This window comes from Nicotiana sylvestris, chromosome 12 (genome assembly GCF_000393655.2).
Source record: "Nicotiana sylvestris chromosome 12, ASM39365v2, whole genome shotgun sequence".
Classification (NCBI taxonomy): domain Eukaryota; kingdom Viridiplantae; phylum Streptophyta; class Magnoliopsida; order Solanales; family Solanaceae; genus Nicotiana; species Nicotiana sylvestris.
Genome location: NC_091068.1, coordinates 74,725,455 through 74,747,046, shown reverse-complemented (window position 1 = coordinate 74,747,046; position 21,592 = coordinate 74,725,455). Strand labels below are relative to the sequence as shown.

Genomic DNA, 21,592 nt, shown 5'->3' with positions numbered 1-21,592 from the left:
TTTGTAAAAGACATACATAACAAATGTACCATTCAAAAAAGAACATATGGCTAGGATCGTACAATCAGCTTGAACAATAGTCAGAGTGTTGTAATGACCTGACCGGTCATTTTGAGTATTTTAGCCTCGTTTTCCTATTTGATGCCTTACACATGTGTAATTGCGGTTATGTGACTTGACTGGGTTGTTGGTTTGATTTTGGGGAAGTTTTGGAATGAATTAGAACACTTAGTCCCAAGGTTTGAAGTTTAAGTTGGAAGAATTGACCAGAGTTTTATTTTGTAAGCTTTTCGATAGAAGTTAGAAAGTTGAAGATTTAGAAGGTTGATAGGTTTGACCGAAAGTTGACTATTGATATCGGCTTCGAATTTTGGTTTTGGGAGTTGGAGTAGGACCGTTGTTTCATTTGGGATTTTGTGTGCAAAGTTTGATGTCATTCTAGATTGGTTTGATGTGATTCGGCATGTGTTTTGGAAGTTGGAAGTTCATTAGTTCTTTAGGCTTGAATCTTGGCGATTCGTGGTTATAATGTTGTTTTATGTTATTTGAGGCTTCTAGTAGGTTCGTGTTATATTATAGGACATATGGTATGTTTGGATGGAGTCCCGCGAGCCTTGAGTGTATTTCGGATTGGTTACGGCTTGTTTGGATTTGTGTTGCATGGCTGAAGGACTGCAGTGTTGATACCCAATTTTGTCCTACTTTTCTTTTGAATAATTTTCTAGTGCTCCCTAGTCATTAATAATCTAATCATTTATTACCTTTATCACTACTATTATAATAGTTATAATTATTGAAGTGATTACTACTACAATAGTCAATGTTGTTGTTGTTGTTATTATTATTATTATTATTATTATTGTTACTATTACTATTATCATTATTATTAGTATTAGTATTAGCATGATTATTAATGTTACCATTAATATGACTATTATTGAGTTAATCACTTATTTTAATATATAATATTATATATGTTCAAAGTATTATTATTGAGTCCAAATTAGTAAGACAAGGGAGCCCAATTAAATTAATTTTAAGAAGGAAAGAGACCATGAAAATTTGGCCCAAATTCATATCAGTTCATTAATCAGCCGAATTGGCCTGTAGCCCAATTCCTATAGACCCAAATCTGTCTAGCCCAATATCAAGTATATCACTTCTAAGAATTAGGGTTTGTCTTTCTTCTTTCTTCCTCTTTGGTGAAAGGTCACAACCTCCATCATCCATGGCAGAAACTTGCCCCTCCAATTTGAGTAAGTTCTTATATCTCATTCAATTTTTTCTCACAACACGTGAAGCCTGCTGAATCCGTCCAAACCTCCAACGTTCGGATTCGAACGGATATGTTGACCAAGATTTCGAATCCGAGAATCCGAAATTTCAAATTCCCGCTCTACAGAAATCCTTGTTGTTTTTCACCTATAAATACATCCTAAAGTCTCAGCCGAGGAGGACATCCTGGAATCTCGAAAAAAATCATATTTGCACTTTCAACTTTTGTATTCTATCTCTCTCAAGTTTCAATTCGAAATACAAAAGGGTAGATCTGAAACGACCTCCGAGCCTCAGTTTCACTGCCCAACAAAAGGTAAATTCGACTCTGTTCTTTTTAATTTTGCTATTACAATATTGTGTTTAGAAATCATGTCTTTAGTAGTTATAGCTAAAATCTTCTAATAGCATGTTATTATTCAAATCTGTTGAGAATTATTTTTTTTAGTTATGGCTTCAATTACGAATCTTAGCTGTAGAATAGTACTATTTCTTCAAAGTTAATTGACTTGTTAATTGAACTTGTTTGATTGTAAGTTATTGATTTTGTGGTAGAAAATCTGTTAAGAAGTTTATTAAAACACGACTTACGTCTTTAGACACCATGTCATAAGAAAATCTTGTTACCAATAAGTTCTGCTGCAAGTCTTTGGTATGTTAATGTGTATTCATCTGTTTAGAAACTTGGTTAACATGTTTGGCATTTTATTATTTGAAAATATCTATCCAAAAGTTCCCCTTGTTACTTTCACATGTCTAACTTGTTTCCTTTTAAATTTGGGTGTATACTTCCTGACATTGTTTATACAAAAGTATGTCATAATAGAAACTACAATTTTCTTTTAGCTTCAAGAACAGAGTACTACTTAAGAATCTATATCTATAAGTACATGCTAAGTGTATAATCCATACTTAAATGCCCTGCTTTAAGTCTCTTTCGTCCTTAGATTAGTATGATATGGGAACTGTGACTATAGGAAGTCTTTGCATTTGTCCTACATAAGTTGAACGGAATATTTGTATAAAATGTCACTGCTATAGATATTAAAATTACTAATAAGTTCAATTATTAGTTTAGGAGCCATGTTGTAAGATCATTCTTTCACGTTCGAAATGCCATGTGCGTAGTTTGTCCCTTCACGTTGTTATGACTATGTTTAAAGATACTTGTCAAAATGTAGCTTGAAGTTCTGTTAAGCTTTAGATATATGCAGGTTTGTTGACTTGCTTAAATCCTTTCTATGTTAAATTAATACTGTCTTATAAGCTTCTTCATTTTTCATATAGTAGTCAGAATTGAATTTCTTATTTTCTAATTCTTATTCTCTTCTTATTTTGTCATGTACACTTTGGGAGCAACATGGAACCTTAGTGCAAGACACTTCGTGCTTGAGTCATCACATCCTATCTTCTTTAACCGCATCAGAAAAGAAGAAAACAAGCGAGAAAATCGCTTGGCCTATGGCATCTTTCCTATGTTTTATTTATCATTTGTTCTATTTTAACTCTTCTATGATTGCTATGTTGAAATTCACACTCAGAATAGGATTATTAGTAAAGTTTTACTTAATCACTTAGGTTCTTTCCTCTATCTCATTATAGAAGTAATTGTTTTATCACATATAATAGGACATCTACTTTCAAGACTTAGAAGTCAATTTACCCAAAATCTTTTATAGATTAATCTATATTTGTTTAGCTTATTTAAAAGATTCAAATTTAACTTTCTTATAAATAACGCTTAAATCTCTTTCCCATTTTTTGTCAAATGTTCTATCAAAGTTAAAGCTCAAAGCTCAAAGCTGGTCATATTGGAATTCATTTTTATAAAGATTTTCTTAAAAAATGAAATATGCTTTTGTCCATCGGACTAATTCAAATTTAGATAATTGTAATTGGTGCCTAAATTAATGAACTAAGTTCGGAAGGCAACCGCAAATTTAGATAATTGTAATTGGTGCCTAAATTAATGAACTAAGTTCGGAAGGCAACCGCGTTTTATACGGATTTTAAGGGGTACCTCACACCTTCCCCTCAATTTAACTAGAAGCCCCTTAAGCAGAATTTTTAGTCAAGTCGACCTTAATGGAGTCTTACTTTCCATACTTAATTAATTGATTTGGGTTACCTAATTCACCCTTAAAATAATTAGGTGGCGACTCTTTTAATTCAATAATCACCAATATGTTATACGCTAATTTGATCCGTGTTATAATGGTGTATAACATGCAGAAGCTGGTGCTTCGCACCCGCGGAGGAGCTGTCAGAAGCGGGCGAAGATGGAGTTGGGGAAGAGCGCAGGTGCGAGGATATTGTCGCATCTGTGAGCCCGTAGCCCGTAGGTAGTGGCGTAGGCACCTTGTATGAAGTGGTGTCGCATGATACTGCTTTGTCAAAAAAATTTCGTAATATGTATGTATAAATAATAAATAATAAATAATATATATATATATATATATATATATATATATATATATAATGACATAGTTTGTTGTTATATTAATTTATTCATTTGTTCACTTCTTTAAATATTGACACTATATATAAAAGTTCATGCGTACGCCACTGCCCGTAGGTGCGCAAGAGGGACCGTAGATGCGGAAGGTCCCAGGCTGAAGGAAATCGTAGATGCGATATTTTTGACCGCAATGGCAGAACCACAAATGCGGTTAAGTGACCGCAGATGGAAAATTACTGGTAGAGTTTATATTCGACGTGTTTGATTGTTTTTCTTATTTTGGGAGTTGTGGAGCTCGGCTAAGAGTGATTTTTGAGAAACATTTTGCTGCAATTGAAAAGGTAAGTGAAGCTTAATCACTTTTGATGCAAGATATTGATTACCCATTAATTATTACACCTAGTTTATGTGAATGTAAGATGAAATTTGGGGATTTTAGACTATGTTATTAGGGAGCGAGATTTGATGATTTGAGGATAGATTTGTGGTTGAAATTGGATGAAATTAGTATGGTTGGACACGTATTTGAATGAGTGTTCGAAATTTGTGAGTTTGGCCAGGTTTCGGGGTGCGGGCCCGTGGTTAACTTTCCGATTTTTATTAAAGACTATGCTTTATTGTGTGAGATTATTTCACATGTCCTTTATTGATGATATTAAGTTGCTTTGGTTAGATTTAAGTTGCACGGAGGTCGATTCATGTGGCAAGGGCTTTTTGGAGTACTGCTCTTCGCGTTTTGAGGTAAGTAACATATCTAAACTTTGATTTGAGGGTAATTAACCCTGGAAACTATGTTATATGAGATGTACTGGGATGACACGTGCATTAGGTGACGGGCGTGTGTACGTGCACCAGAGTGTTCATGATTTGGGGTGGCTTTTAGACTATTATGAGATTTGTTTTGTTATCATGCCTAATTTTATCCGTGTTTCTAAACCTATATGATTACTTGAGTTCGTATTCATCTTAGAAATAATGTCTAGGATATAAGCAATTTATTTGAGACATGATAGAGCTATTCTTACTATTTCTGAGCTATTTGCCTTGATTACACACATACTCTCAGTCATGATGCTATATCCATGTATGATATCTTTATCTCAATACTTTCTTAATTGATTCCTTACATGTTGTTGATGCCTCATATGTGTAACACTATTGAATTGAGTAGTGTGTCATATGGTTAACTAAGACTTGAGTAGTTAATAACTGAGCTTGGGCCATAGAGCCAATTTGGCGGTTATTTTGAGGTGACGCGTACATCAGGCTCATATTGTAACGACCCGACCGGTCGTTTTGAGCTTTTATACTTCGCTCGCCAGTTTTCGAACATGACTAGCCCCGTGTGATGTATTATAACTTATGCAAATCGTCGTTTTGGTTTTCAGGATAATCGGAATGGATTTGGAAAGACAGTTCTCAGTTTGAAGTTTAGAATTTGAAAGGTTTAACCAAGTTTTGACTTGTTAGTATAAGATCTCGGATTTGAATTTTTATGATTTGGTTAGCTCCGTTTGGTAATTTGGGACTTAACAGCGTGATCGAAATGCGTTTTGGTGGTCCGGATTAAATTTAGGCTTCAATTAGCGAAATTGAAATTTTGGTGTTTTCCGGTTGATTGGGGAGATTTTGATATAGAGATCAGAATGGAATTCCAGAAGTTGCAGTAGGTTCGTTGTGTCAAATGTGATGTGTGTACAAAATTTCAGGTCATTCGGACGAGGTTTTGTAGACTTTTTTATCAAAAGCTGAATTCGGAAGATTCTTGGAAACTTAGGCTTGAATCCGATGTTATTTGGTTGATTCGATGTCGTTTGAGGTGTTTTGAAGATTGGCATAAGTTTGGATAGTGGTATATGACTTGTTCGTGCTTTTGGTTGAGGTTTCGAGGGCCTCGGGGGTGATTTTAGGTGATTTTGAGTTGGGTTTGGCAGCTGAAGTTTTTCTGTTGCTGTCATAACCACACATGCGGCTAGGGGACCACAGGTGCGGACTCGTAGAAGTGAATTTTGGAGCTGCAGAACTGGCCAGGAGAGGAGCGGACCGCAGAAGCAAGGTCCTGGTCGCACATGCGATTGCGCAGGTGCAGATTTCTTTGCGCAGATGCGGCCTTGGAGTTTTAAGTGAATTTCGCAGGTGCGGTTTTGCTGGGTCAGAAGCTATAAATTCCACCCTTGGCAATTTTTGGCCATTTTTCTCAATATTTCATTCGGGAAGAAGCTTTTGGGAGCAATTTCAAGGGAGATTTTCTGAGGGATTCATTGAGGTAAGGTCCTTGGTTCCTAAGCTCGTTATTATGGTGATTTTTATCGTTGTTAACATGAAAATTCAAGGGAAAATCAGTGGTGAATTGGGGGTTAGGGCTTGGTTAATTGGAGAGCTTTGAGTGGTGATTTGAGGGGCCATTTGAGGTCCGATTTTGGCACTTTTTGTATGAATGAACTCGTGGCGGAATAAGGATTCTATTGATGTGATTTTTAATCAGATTCTAAGACGTGGGCTCGGGGGTCGGGTTTGGCCAATTTCGGGATTTTTGATGTAAATTAATTATTTTTGAGTGGTGTCACGACCCAAACGGATGGGTTGCGATGGGCACCCGGTACCTTACTCAACAGAGTACCAACGTAACGTATCTTTCTTATTACATCATCATAATATAATATTACAGGACATAACATCATCGTAATATATTACTGCAGAGCATAACATCGTCGTAATATATTACTGCAGAGCATAACATCGTCGTAATATAATACTCCGGGACGTAATTTCGACGTAATATTGCGGGGCGTAACAAGTGAGCTTTGTTCCCTTAGCATATTTTGTTGGTATAAATCTCTATTAGGTTAGATTTGGAGCATTTGGAGACCGAATCGAGAGGCAAAGGCATCCTGGGCTAGAGTTTGGACCGGATTGAGGTAAGTAATGCTTGTAAATGTTTGCCTTGAGGGTATGAAACCCCGAATCTCACATCGTTGTGCTACTTTCAGGTGACACACACACTAGATGACGAGCGTGGGGTCGTACACTATTGGGGATTGTAACTTAGTCCATCTCGTATGACTGTTAAACTACGTATTTGATTGAAAACCGTTTGCTATCATTGTGTTTTGGAAAGTATTATCCTGTTTTGGGCTGAATGCCATATTTGGGCCTCGTGCCAACTGTTTTGGACCCCTTAGGAGATTTTTACTACTATTCCTCACTGTTTTGACTTCATATTTGTACTCGGTCATGCTATATTCTACTGTTTTCATAACTCAGACATAATTACTTCGTTTTGATATTTTAAATGATATTTTGGGCTGAGTATCATGTTTTACTATTGCCCGAGTGGCATGAGAGATTTCTGACTAAGTGAGGCCGAGGGCCTGTGTTGTGAGGATACTGTGGGATCGGGCTGCGCGCCGCAGCGGTGTTGTATTGATTCATGATTATGAGGCCGAGGGCCTGATTTGTTACACCACGAGGTGGCTTGATATTAGGTCGAGAGCCTATTTGATTATGTCACGAGATGGCTTGTTATTGCACTTGGGCCGTAAGGGGCCTCTCCCGGAGTCTGTACACCCCCAATAAGCGCGGGTACCTAGTGTGAGTGATATGTTGTAGCCCGAGGGGCTGTTGCATATTGAAGCCCAAAGGGCTGTTCTTAATCCATGTTTGACCGATGGGCGGTTCTTGATACATGTTATGCCCGAGGGACTGATTACGAGTGATTGTGGGGTAGCCCGAGGGACTAGTTCTGTTGATATTATGCCCGAAGGGCGGTTTATGGTACATGTTTTGCCCGAGAGGCGGTTTATGTTTCCATCATTTTACTCACTATTTTATCACTCGTTTGAAACTATTGAAAGTTGTTTTAAAAGGTTTTATTGAAACTGAGCTTGATTTACGAATTAAAGATTTTTGTACTGTTTTGAAAATGTACTGCATTTGCTGTAGCGTTATGATGTGGCTTACGTGTTTTCTTACTGCTCAACTTTCATTATGAAATATTTGATTAAATAAAGACATAAAAATAACTTTTATTGATAAATGGTTAATTCAGGAGTTGTGTCGGCTGGCCTAGTTTTATGATAAGTGCCATCACAACCGGGGCGGTTTTAGGGTCGTGATAAGTTTGTACTAGAGCCTAGGTTACATAGGTCTCACGAGTCATGAGCACGTTTAGTAGAGTCTCGCGGATCGGTACGGAGACGTCTGTACTTATCCTCGGGAGGCTGCAGAACCTTTAGGAAAAACTTCACATTCTTGAATTCTGATCGCGCGTCCTTGATTCAGCTTGAAATGTAACTCCTTGGATTCCTTCCACGCATTCGTATGCGCACATGAGCGCTCAGTATCAGATATGCATCGATGGCTTGTGATTCCCTAATCGAGGGGCAAGGTGTGATCTCTGTGTATTGATGTTGAGCCAGTCTGGAGGACTTGAGGCCGGGTTTTGCCTATAGTTTGAGCACTGAGGCATTGATTGTGTGAGCACGTGCTTTTGGATTTGTATGTCCGATAGTATCCCTATTAGTGGGAGTGATGACTGGATAGCTATGTGATGAGTATGATGTTATTGTGAGATGTGTAGATATAATTTGAACGAGACAAGAAGGGTCTTCTTGGGAGTAGTAAGAACTATCTGGTGTTTGATTCCCATCATGATTTGATGTATAGCCCGAGTTGTGAGCGTGTTGAAGGACCTTTTCATGTTGCCTAGTTGGGAGGTGAAGTAGATTTTACGTTGTGATATGAGTTCAGACTCAAGAAGATTAAGTGACTGTGTAATGTTTATGACGGTGGAAGGGTATAAAGAGATGTTAATTTGAGGCGAAGCAGGTGGGTTATCTCCTCCGGAGTGTTCTGAAGTTTGCGTGATCCTTTATGTCATTTATTGGAAGATCTCTGTTACCAGTAAAATATATGTGTTGCAATTCGAATTTGGGTCGCCTAAGAGAGTGGGCTAGACTGTTACGAGGGTGAGCGCGAGATTTGCAGAAGATTTGAAGTACTAGATGGTCTGTGTTGCACGAGCTTATGAAGGCTTGAGTTTAATCTCACTGTAGTATTATGGTAGTAATAGAGTATATGCATTATGAGTTATTATGTGTTTTGATCTATGGCTTTGAGCCAAGTGAGGGAGTTTATTATTGAGTAGTTGATTGCATGGTTATGTGCTATGTTGGTTCTAGTTTGAGGCGTACTAGTGAATCAGTTATGGCTTACGGAGGTTGAGACCGAGGATGGCTCGAGTAAAGGGAATTTCACTAAAGGTTATCTTATGCTTTATGGGTGTATGAGAATCACGGAATGACTTGAGTTGTTATTGGTAAAGGATGTACGGTGCATAAAACAAGAAGTTGCTTGGTTGCATTAAGGTAAGTTTACATTCTGCGGTGTCGGAGTGCTAACAGAGCACAAGTCATCCGGTCCGTTTGATCGGTCTAATTGCGGTTTGAGTAGAGTGGAGGGCTCTCGAAAATGGTTCTAATGGGTTTAAGATTTTATATGTAATAATTAGAGATTTTCAGGTTATATAGCTGGCTAGAAATTGAGGTTTGCATTGGAGGGTGTCAAGACTTGTGGTGTTTCTATATCAGTTAGGGGATTTTATATATCAATATCAGGAAGGCGAAGGTAATGGCTTTGGATTTGCAAGAACTCACTTTAGGGTAAGTATTTTGAATGTGGTGCATTTGAGAATATTTAAGAGAATATCCAGTGGCTTATGAGCCTTAGACAGTATGGTTTATGTTTGGGTTTCGTGTGGTGAGTCTGGGTTGAGGATTGCGGTGTTATAGCGAGAAGAAATATCAAGTTGAAGGTAAATCGTAAGGAACTAGGATAGATAGGATATCATGGTAGTAGGCCGGATCGGCATGGTATGGATATGACTAGTTCTTTGGGTGCTTACGAGGTAATGAGTTTCTATAGGTGTGTTGCGGCAATGCTCTTGGGTTTCAGTGGCCTGCGTAGCTTGGTTGTGTTAGAAGGATTCAGTCCTGACGGTTTGGTTTTGTGCAAACGGAATTTAGAGGGTTCTTGATGGTTTCTACCACGGTTAGAGACGTATATTTTGAGCGTGAGGAGCATGAGATGTATAGCGATTTTCTTCTAAATGGAATCAATGGAAAGTTCTTGGCTAGTTGAGTACGAGGTTGCTTGTGGCTCGTAAGGGACATAAAGTTCTCATGTTTATCCTAGGATGGTATGGTTATATGCGGTATGTTGTGTAGGATTGAGATTTGCTTGTGTAAGGCCACGATTCAATTTTGAAAGGAAGGTCACAAATCCTTGGGTAGCATGGACAGTTTGGATGATTAGGGAAATGATATCACTAATTGGTGTGGCTCGATGAGGGTATACGTTTCAGAAAAGGGCTATGTGATTGAGTTGATGATACTTCATTAGTATTGCGTCACTCTCTTGTTGGATCGACTGTTGATATTCGAGTTGTTGGTGGCACAGAAGAATTAAAGGAGTACCTCTCATGGGATGATTGGATGTTAGAGGTGTATTGTATATTAGGACGGTGGAGTGGGGAATGGATATGGTGATTTGTGTGCTGTATGGATTTGGAGACTGGGAGTTCTCATAAACAGGTTAGGTCGTGGTTGTGGACCAAGTATATCGGTCTTGTATGTTAACTATTGCAGGTTTGGAGACCTGAGTGGATCCTTATTGCTTAGTATGCTAGATTTTGGTATGATATTAGGTATGGACTGGTTGTCTCAGTGTCATGTTATTTTGGGCTGTTGCGCTAAGGCGGCAACCTTAGCTATGCCGGGGATGCCACAGATTGAGTGGCGAGGTTCGACGAATTATGTACCCAGTAGGGTGGTTTCATTTTTTAAGGCCTAGGGGTTGTCTTTCTTATTTGGCCTTCATGTTGGATGTCAGTGCAGAGACTTCTACCATTGATTCAGTTCCAGTGGTGAGGGATTTTTCGGATGTGTTTCCTACTGTCGGGCATATCGCCAGATAGGGTTGTCGATTTCGGTATTGATTTGGTGTCGGACACCGTATCATTTGGCACCGGCTTGGTTGACTTTGAGTTGTATTGTTGAGGGATGTGTTGATTCGATTGTTATTGAGCTTATTAGAGATCTAGGAGATCTGTGAGTTACCTTTTGGTGTTGCGAGGCATTAGGATTGATTGGCTATAGGCCCATATGGTACAGTTTTATTGGGATCTCTCAGTGGAATTCGAGCGGGAAGAGTATTGGGTATTGCTCGGCGGATGGCATAACGGATGTGTCCTTTCGGGTTTGTGTAATTTTATGTCACTTGCTTCGCCGTGGTTATGATGATTTGCTTTGGTTCTAGATATCAAATTGCGCATGGTTGTCGATTTTGAGCATAGTGACTTGAGGTGTTTCATGTGGACCAGTGTTTGGATAGGGTCGCGCATTGCAGGGAAGTTATGTGGAGTTATGAACCTTCGGGTTAGATTCGTGTGTTCTATTTCTACGATGTGTGACGGGTTCTTAACATTGTGTGTGGTGGTACTTGTGAGCTTGCGGTATAACTCTCTCATTTGAGCCAGTTTTTTCATGATTTGGGTACGTTCGGATTGTTGCTTATTAGTGCACGAATTGCACGAGTTATGGCTTTAGATTGTATTGATGTGTCGTGTCACCAAAGTAGTTGTGTTGGATTAGATGAGATCGTTGGGATCTAGAATGAATACAAACAGATTCGATTTCAGTGTGTTGGAAGGATAAGATCGATATTTGGCTCAAAAATTTGCTATGGTCCTTGACAAAGAAGAAGTGGCTTCATGAATGGTTGATTTGAGGAATGGTTAGGACTTTCTACGTGTTTCATTTATCATTGGCAGTATGCGGAAGTGTTGGAATGAGGCTTTATTTGATAAGAGGTTTATTATTGATATTCAGTTGTTCTGAGCAACTGTTGTGATTAGAAGTTATCACTAGGAGAGTTTGAGCTATGTGGTATATCATGTAATTGCATCTGAGGCTGCAGGTAAGGTTTGTTACAGCTTGTCCGGGCTTATTCGGAGTATAGATGTGAGGTTCTGATCTTGTAGATGATTTCAGAAGTGGAAATGTGGTTCTAAGGTTTATAGGCTAGGTTGGATTAAGAAATTTCAGTTATATTGTGTTATTGGACCTATATGAGATAGGGTGACGTGGGATCACCCCCGGGTATGTGCATGGTAAGGTTTCACAGCGATTTGATGGTTTTCGGAGCGTATGTTTAAGTGGGGGAGGATGTAACGACCCAATCAGTCGTTTTGAGTTTTTGCACTTCGCTCGCCAATTCTCGAGCATGACTAGCCCCGTGTGATGTATTATGACTTACGCAAATCGTTGGTTTTGGTTTTCAGGGTAATCGGAATGGATTTGGAAGGACAGTTCTCAGTTTGAAGCTTAAAATTTGAAAGATTTGACCAAGTTTTGACTTGTTAGTATATGATCTCGGATTTGAATTTTTATGATTTGGTTAGCTCCATTTGGTGATTTGGGACTTAGGAGCGTGATCGGAATGCGTTTTGGAGGTCCAGATTAAATTTAGGCTTGAATTAGCGAAATTGGAATTTTGGTATTTTCCGGTTGATAGGGGAGCTTTTGATATAGAGCTCGGAATGGAATTCCGGAAGTTGCAATAAGTTCGTTGTGTCAAATGTAATGTGTGTGCAAAAGTTTAGGTCATTCGGACGAGGTTTGGTAGACGTTTTGATCAAAAGCGGAATTCGGAAGATTCCTGAAACCTTAGGCATGAATCCGATGTTATTTGGTTGATTAGATGTTGTTTGAGGTGTTTTAAAGATTGACATAAGTTTGGATAGTGGTATATGACTTGTTCGTGCTTTTGGTTGAGGTTTCACAGGGGGTGATTTCGAGTGGTTAACGGGTGATTTTGAGTTGGGTTTGGCAGCTAAAGTTTTTCTGTTGCTGTCATAACTACACTTGCGGCTAGGGGACCACAGGTGCAGACTCATAAAAGGAGATTTTGGAGTCGCAGAAGCGGCCAGGAGAGGGGAAGGCTGGGACCACAGAAGCGAGGTCCTGGTCGCACCTGCGATTGCACAAGTGCGGATTTTTTAGCACAAATGCGGCCTTGGAGTTTTAAGTGAATTTCATAAGTGCGCACCTGGGACCGCAGGTGCGGGTCCACAGGTGCAACCATTTAACCGCAGGTGCGGTTTTGCTGGGTAAGAAACTATAAATTCCACCCTTGGCGATTTTTGGTCATTTTTCTCAATATTTCATTTGGGAAGAAGCTTTTGGGAGCAATTTCAAGGGAGATTTTCAGAGGGATTCATTGAGGTAAGGCCTTTGGTTGCTAAGCTCGTTATTATTGTGATTTTATCATTGTTAGCATGAAAATTTAACGGAAAATCAGTGGTGAATTGGGGGTTAGGGCTTGGTTAATTTGAGAGCTTTGAGTGGTGATTTGAGGGGCCATTTGAGGTGCGATATTGGTACTTTTTGTACGAATGAACTCGTGGTGGAATAAGAATTCTATTGATATGATTTTTATCGGATTCTGAGACGTGGGCCCGGGGGTCGGGTTTTGCCAATTTCGGGATTTTTGATGTAAATTGATTATTTTTGAGTGGGCTTTATTCCCTTAGGATATTTTGATGGTATAAATCTGTATTTGGTTAGATTTGGAGCATTTGGAGACCGAGTTAAGAGGCAAGGGCATCGCGAGCTAGAGTTTGGACCAGGTTGAGGTAAGTAATGATTGTAAATGTTTGTCCTGAGGGTATGAAACCCCGGATCTCACATCGTTGTGCTACTTTGAGGTGATACATACGCTAGATGACGAGCGTGAGGTCGTGCACCGTTGGGGATTGCGACTTAGTCTGTCCCGTATGACTGTTAAACTGCGTATTTGATTGAAAACTATTTGCTATCATTGTGTTTTGAAAAGTATTATCCTATTTTGGGCTGAATGCCATTTTTGGGTCTCGTGCCAACTGTTTTGGACCCTTAGGGGATTTTTACTACTATTCCTCATTATTTTGACTTCATATTTGTACTCAGTCATGCTATATTCTACTGTTTTCATAACTCAGCCATATTTACTCCGTTTTGATATTTTAAATGATATTTTGGGCTGAGCATCATGTTTTACTGTTTCCCGAGTAGCATGAGAGATTTCTGACTGAGTGAGGTCGAGGGTCTGTGTTGTGAGGATACTGTGGGATCAGGCTGCGCGCCGCAACGATGTTGTATTGATTCATGATTATGAGGCCGAGGGCCTGATTTGTTACGCCACGAGGTGGATTGATATGAGGCCGAGAGCCAATTTGATTATGCCACGAGATGGCTTGTTATTGAGCTTGGGCCATAAGGGGCCTTTCCCGGAATCTGTACACACCTAGTGAGCGCGGGTACCCAGTGTGAGTAATATGTTGTAGCCTGAGGGGCTGTTGTTGTTTCATATTGAAGCCCGATGGGATGTTCTTGAACCATGTTTGCCCGAGGGGCGGTTATTGATTCATGTTATGCCTGAGGGGCTGATTATGAGTGATTGCGAGGTAGCCCGAGGGGCTGGTTCTGTTGATATTATGCCCGAGGGGTGGTTTATGGTACATGTTTTGCTCGAGAGGCTATTTATGTTTCCATATCATTTTTACTCATTGTTTTATCACTCGTTTGAAACTATTGAAAGTTATTTTAAAAGGTTTTACTGAAACTAAGCTTGATTTACGAATTAAATGATTTATGTACTATTTTGGAAATGTATTGCATTTGCTGTAGCGTTATGACGTGGCTTACATATTTTTTTACTGCTCAGCTTTCATTTACTTTTATTACTTACTGAGTTGGCGTACTCACATTACTCCCTGCACCTTGTGTATAGATTTTAGGTCTTTCTGGACCCGGTAGCGGGTGTTGATTGCTCAGTGGCAGAGTCATCGGAGTTAGCAAGGTAGCTGCCCGACGTTCGCAGCACTGCTTTTCTCCCTCTTGTCTTTCTTAGACTGTATTTAGTACATTTTTAGACTCTTCGTTGTATTCAGACCTTAGTAGATGCTCGTGACTTGTGACACCCCGATGTCGGGCTTGTGTATTTATTCCACACCGTTCATTTAGACTTTCATTATGAAATATTTGATTAAGTAAAAACATAAAAATGACTTTTATTGATAAATGATTAATTCGGGAGTTGTGTCGGCTGGCCTAGTTTCACGATAGGTGCTATCACGATCGGGCCAGTTTTAGGGTCGCGACACATATTGGGCTAAGTGTTACTCATTTTGGGCGACGCATGCACCAGGCCCCACTATTGTGTGATTATGACTATCGCTTGGACAGGATCCCCCCTCCGAAGTCTGACATGCCAGCAGTGAGCGCCGGCACAATGCTATATATCTGTAGTTTGGTGAGGGGCATTTATGCCTGGCACCCGTACCGTGCTAAGTGTTGATGTGTCTCATGGTGAGGGCCTTATGCCAAGCACCGTGAACGTGCTAAGTGTGATTAATTTTTAGGGTTTTACTTTGATGATATTGAGATGATATATATATTTGACATGTAGTGATAGAGATGTACTTTTCTCATTCTGGCTAATAATTGAAATATTTTATCCGTGTAGGCTTTAACTGTTATACTTGGAAATCATGTTTAAATTCCTAAAATGTGAACGAGTTGAACATAATATCATTGAGTTATTTACTTATACTATTTCCTTTATATCGTGAGCTGTTATTGGTTATTAGTATTGTTCTCTAACTGTTTCTTCTAAGCTTATTACTACTTTCAGCCCAAGGTTAGGTTTGTTACTTATTAAGTACAAGGGGTTGGTTGTACTCATACTACACTCTGTGCTTCGTGTATAGATCCAGGTACTTCGGTGCATGTTGATTGCTAGAGTTGATTTGGTTCTAGCATTTTGGACACTACGAGGTAGCTGATATGTTGTCCGCAGACCTTGAAGTTTTCTTTCATTTATTTATGTTATTACTGTAAGCACGTGATTTTCAGACAGTTGTATTGAGGATTTGGTCTTGTATTTTGATATTCAGTAGCGTCCATGTACTCGCTGACACCATATCATTGGGATGGTTGTAGAAATAATAGTGTTGTTTCCCAGTTATTTCATGATATCTCCATTATTGAGTTTATTAAAATTCTATTTTACTGAATCTATTTTTATTGTGGAATTGTTGGCTTACCTCGCAAGAGGTTTTAGGTATCGTCGCGACACTGGTGAAAGTTGAGTCGTGACAAATGTAAACCCAAAATTCAGAGATCGTACATAGACAATATAGTCCTCAAAAGATCAACTCGATGCTCGGAGAGGAAGTCGAATGTCCGGAATGTTTATGAATGATTTGGGAGTCACAGATAAGAAGGATAGCAGGTCAACAGACGTCAACTTATCCGTTATTCATCATTTACTCTACGGTTATAAGATCCAACATTAAATCAGCCGTTACAAACCATTCAAATGGCCAAAATTGAATTAGTGTAATAGCAATTTGACTCAACGAAACAACACCTAGATTCACTATTATAAAAACTAACATTTGTACATTCGAATGGAGAATCTAGAATCTCTACAATCACTATTTAAATTAAAAATTTATTATTTTATCTTTGGTAGTCTCCCAACTTCTCTCTAATCAGGCTCCGAGCACTCAAGTCCCAAGAGACCACTGATTAACATCTCTTTTCCTTTCTTGCGTTACAATTTATTGTCTTATTTCATATTTTATCTTAACTGTCTAGTTATTATTTGAATTGAATATGTAGCTTTAAGCCTCAACTGCAAATTTAATTGTTTTATCTTAATAATCTAATTGGGGTTAAACAGTTTGATGCCACCGTGAGACTAGAGCAATTTCGCCATTCATCCAAATATACTAAAAGTCTTTCTATTTGTGTTTGCTATCAATTTAAACTAAGAACATGATTGTAGATATGTCAATCAACACAAATGAGAAAAACCAAGTGGCATATGACTCCATTGAACATAATAACAACAATAGTATCCAATTGCCGAGAGTTGACGGGATGGCTTCACCGAGAAATTCCTGTCCAAGATGTTCAAAGGAATCATCATTGTTTAGATATACTATTTATTATAGAATAATAATAAATATAATTTATTTTAATCAAACAGTTTTTGAATTATGTTAAGAAGGCTTTAGTTGGGATATACTATTAGCCATATTTTAGATATACTATTTATTATAGAATAATTGTTTATTCAATTATAATAAGAATTTAATTGTTTGTGCGTCCCTTATATATTATTTAGCGTATAGAGTTTAGCTTAGGTACAAAAGATTTAATCATCAGGTCTTAAAAATTATAAAGATTATGTTCACAATCTAAGATATTATCGGAGAAGCCATCAGAATGCTTGTAGTATAAGATTAAATATAATTTATTTTAATTATAGGAATGATATAATTCTGATTTTTTGTGCTAGTACATTTTATATGTATTGGACAGACCAAGTAGAAACAAGAAATAAATTCTCTAGTCCATTAAAGATATTTATACTTTCAATGTTAATATAATTATTATTAGCTGTAAGTATTTATTATTATTTTAATTTATTAAAAGGCAAAATTCTTTTGTAAGTTAATATGTTTGCTAAATTGGATGATAACAATATATATAGGCGAAGTAATAGTTAATTGACAGGTTGATTCTGTGTTTCGAGGCCTTAAAAACCTCTTTTTGTCTCACCTCGATTTACGTGCGTAGTCCGGGCGTGTATTCGGAAAGCCATTATGCAAAAATTTGTAAAAAATAATAAATTTTGCTTTTAAAATAAATTTAAGTTGACTTTGGTCAACATTCTTGGTAAACGGACCCGGACCCGTGATCCGACGGTCTCGTAGGGTCCGTAGTAAAATTTGGGACTTGGGCATATGTCCGGAATCGAATTCCGAGGTCCCAAGCCAGAGAAATTAATTTTTAAAGAAAATTATTTTCTGAAATATATAAGAGTTTTGTGAAATGAAAGATGTGTGAAATTGATGGTATCAGACCCGTATTTTGATTTCGGAGCCCGGTACAAGTTTGAAATAATAATTAGGTTGAATCTATAAAATTCGGTAAAGATCGGAATTGGTTTGGTATAAAACGGACTTAAAGTTGAGAAATTGAAAATCTTGGTGTTCTTGAATGATTTCATGAATTTGGGGTTTAATTCATAGTTGCTAATGTTATTTTGATGATTTGACTGCACAAGCAAGTCCATATGATGTTTTTAGGTTAGTGTGCATGTTTGGTTTGAAACCCCGAGGGCTCGGGTGAGTTTTGGATAGGCCACAGAGTGAAATTGGACTTAGGAGAATTACTGGTGTGTTGCAGGTTTGTAGTAGGCCTCTGATCTCGCATTTGCGAGATCAGGCATCGCAATTGCGATGCAAGCAGGGTTCCCAAATGCGAGGTTTTTGTCGCAAATGCGAAGAATCCCGGGCCAGCCTTATCTCGCATTTGCGAGGTACACTTCGCAAATGCGAAGTCTTTTGTTAATGCCAGAAGTCGCAAATGCGACATATCCTTCGCATTTGTGAAGTCAGCAGGTTCCTTAAGGGTTCACAATTGCGAACCCTGGTCGCAATTGCGACATCTGCAACCTACTAAATCATAGCTTAGCCTAAAATTTCTCAATTTTCAAACCCTCCCAAACCGAAAACACCTTTGGGCAATTTTTCAAAGACAAGTACTCTTCCAAATCGAATGTAAGTCATTTCTAACTCGTTTTCATTAATCTTTAACATCTTTTCACATGATTTCAACCTAAAATCAAGGACTTTCATGGGGAAATTGGGTGTTTTGGGTAGAACTTAGGTTTTTAAAATTTTGGGGATTTGGACCTTAATTTGAGGTCCGATTTTAAAACAAATTATATATTTGAGTTCGTGGGTGAATGAGTAGTCGGGTTTTGGTTCGAACCTCGGGTTTTGACCATGTGGGACCAGGGTCGATTTTTGACTTTTTGGGGAAATCATTGGAAAACCTATTTTCATGCATTATAATTGATTCATTTAGCATTTATTGATATCGTTAAGTAAATTGTGGTTAGATACAAGCGAAATTGGTGGTGGAAAAAAGATGTAAAGCGGTAGTTGAGGCTTGAATTGTGTTCGTGCCATCGAGGTAAGTGTTTGGTCTAACCTTAGCTTGAGGGATTGGGGTCGTGACTAATTTGCTACATGTCAGTTGTTGAGTACAACGTATAGGCATGGTGACGAGTATCTATACGTTGATGTCAAGCATACCCGTGAGACTTATAATATGACTAATGTGACTCCGTTTCGTATTGTTCATGCTTTATATGATGATTTCTATTGTTGAACAAGGCTTGTGGAAGTATTATTGATAATTGAGCATTGTGGAGCGTTGGCTCAAGTTGAGAAATGAGTTGTGAAGAAATTAGGGTAAAGAGAAAAGGTTTATATTATTGTCTCCCTTGCCGGTGTCACACCTCCTTTTTGCGCGCCCCGCCCCGAAGGGTAAAATGCGCGATGGGAGTTTTTCCAATTTAAGTGACGATATTCGAAATGGGATTATTTATTTTAATTCAGAGTCACCACTTGGGAAAGGTTTGGCTTTTGGTGTCCCAAGTCACCGGTTTATCTTGAATCCCAAATCGAGGAAATTTTCGACTTTTCCAAATGAAGTCTGCGAACCAGAAATTCTAAGTAAGGAATTCTGTTGACCCGAGGGAAGGTGTTAGGCACCCTCAAATCCCGTGGTTCTAGCACGGTCGCTTAAATTGTTATAATGGCTAAATATCTGATTTAAATACATGTTGTGACTTATGTGCTTTTATTAAGTTTAAACCGCTTTCATTATTACCATTTTTTATAGAATTGCAATGTCGTGAAAATGCATCTTGAACCACGTCGCAATCAATGCACCCGTAGTTGTTAACACATCTTGACTCCGTTGAGATTTGGATTTGGGTCACATCAATGTGCACCCGAATTTAAGAATGTAATTTAATTAAGTCGCGCCTAAAGAGCCTAACGCGTTATTATCTTTGGGGAAGGAGTGAACCTTTCTAGACAGTCCATCCCAAACCTATGTGTTCATTATGATCAATTATTGAGGGCCCCGCAATGTGTATCTTTGTTTGGCGAGGCTCGTCTCATTACTTTTTTAAAAAAAGACGTCCTAAAGGAAGAAATAGTTTCTGATTTTTGTATGTTTTTCTCTCTTGTTTATGTGTCTGTATATAGCTAACAATCAAGTCTCGAAAAATCTGTGTCCAATTTTCAGTCTAAAAAAATCTGTCTGCCTTTTTTTTTCAAAATTCAGTCCCCCTTTTTATAGCCTAACATCAACTATTCACAGCCTGTTAAAACACATCAGAACCCCCTATCTTTCTTGCTGTTTTTCCACTCAAAATTTTAAAATATGAAACCCCTCCCAGGAGATTCCTGACAGCCCTTTTAATTAACTTATTAAACTAAAAGCAGACATGGGCAGCAAAAATATAATCTGACAGCATATGCTGTCAAACTATTTTAATCTTAACAAAGGCCTTTATGCACATGTTGTGCACAAGTGCACATGCCCCCCAATTCAGACTGCAGTTAAAGACCAAGACCCTTAAATTTCTGATTCAAGTACAATAACTATAAGTAGTTAAACTCAATTCCTAATTTGATTTAAGTAGGATTTCAACAGAAAAACCAATCAAATTATTATCATTCAAAGCTTTGAACTTATTGACGATGTGTATCGACTCGACTATACTAATTACAACATATACAATCGAAATCCATGATCAGAACTCTAACAGTATCAACATACGATTCAAATTGTACTGACTAAGCAAAAGTTATACTGGGGAATCAATTAATCAGTCAATTTCAAAGTTCAATTGATTGCACAGCTCATACACATATATACATTATCAGTGAATAGAAGACAGAATCGATCAAACACAGAGGTGGACAACAACAGTTGATAAAATTTAAAAGACACAAATTAAACAAAATATTTGGCCATACGAACAGACCTTTAACAACACATGTACTGAATCAAGGAAAAGAAAAACACACCTACCTTAAAGTCCTTGAAAAAAAATCAGAAAACCAGCTCGTGTTTGAAATGAACCTTCTTGGGGTTTAACGGACTTTAATCGACGTGTTCTCAACTAAGAACACTTCGATTAAGGTCCATTAGACCCTAATCACTTGGCTTAAACGGACACAAACCAGGCGTCAGAACTTCTAGGGTTCCTAAGGGTAGATTTGGGATCTAGGTTTCCCTGGTTAGATTCGGACCAAACCAAGCATGGTTTGGTCACGAGGGAGGTCCGAGGACTGTCTGGTGTGAAGCTGGGGTACATCGGTGTAAGTCGAAGTCCGACTCGAATCTTCAAATGAAGATTCGAGAAGGTGGGAGGGGATTCGAGCTAAGGGGTTGGTGGATTTGGGTTCAGGATGGTGAGGTGCATCTATGGTGTTAAGGTGGAGGTCACCGGCGTTCATGCCGCCGGGTTTTCGGTGAAGGGAAATGGGGGCGGATCTAGGGTTTCGGGGTTGGGGTCTGTGAAGGGGACGACCTAAGGCAGGGGGGGTTTGGATAGGGGGGCAGGGTGTGATATAAGGCTTTTTATACCGGGTGGATGATTGTGTCTTGGCCGTTGGATTGCCACTGATCAACGGCTGTGATCTTTCCATTAAAAAAACGGTGTCGTTTGCTTTCATACTGGGGTGGATCAGGCCGGGTTTCATTGGGTTGGGTCTGATAACGGGTAAAGGAGATGGGATGAGGGCTGTTAGATCAGCCCGACTTGAACGGCTGAGATTAGACGGCCTTATACGGCGTCATTTGGGTAAAGGATTGGCCTGATCTGGGCCGTTCCTTTGAACCAATCAACGGCTCGAAGAAATGATGCCTATACGGCGTCGTT

At 38.7% G+C, this 21,592-nt stretch overlaps 1 long non-coding RNA gene across 3 annotated transcripts; it reads left to right on the top strand.

The window, feature by feature from the left end:
- The first annotated feature begins 1,184 nt into the window (after nt 1-1,184).
- LOC104214030 (uncharacterized) lies at nt 1,185-14,786 on the top strand. Of its 3 annotated transcripts, none has more exons than XR_011404475.1 (6): nt 1,185-3,687; nt 3,851-4,074; nt 4,407-4,474; nt 5,122-5,999; nt 6,464-6,651; nt 6,724-7,194. It is a non-coding gene; the product is annotated as an uncharacterized lncRNA (long non-coding RNA). The 3 variants fall into 3 exon arrangements; XR_707797.2 differs by having other exon boundaries at nt 6,433-6,651; XR_707795.2 differs by lacking the exons at nt 5,122-5,999; nt 6,464-6,651; nt 6,724-7,194 and adding an exon at nt 14,561-14,786.
- Nucleotides 14,787-21,592: the final 6,806 nt, after the last annotated feature.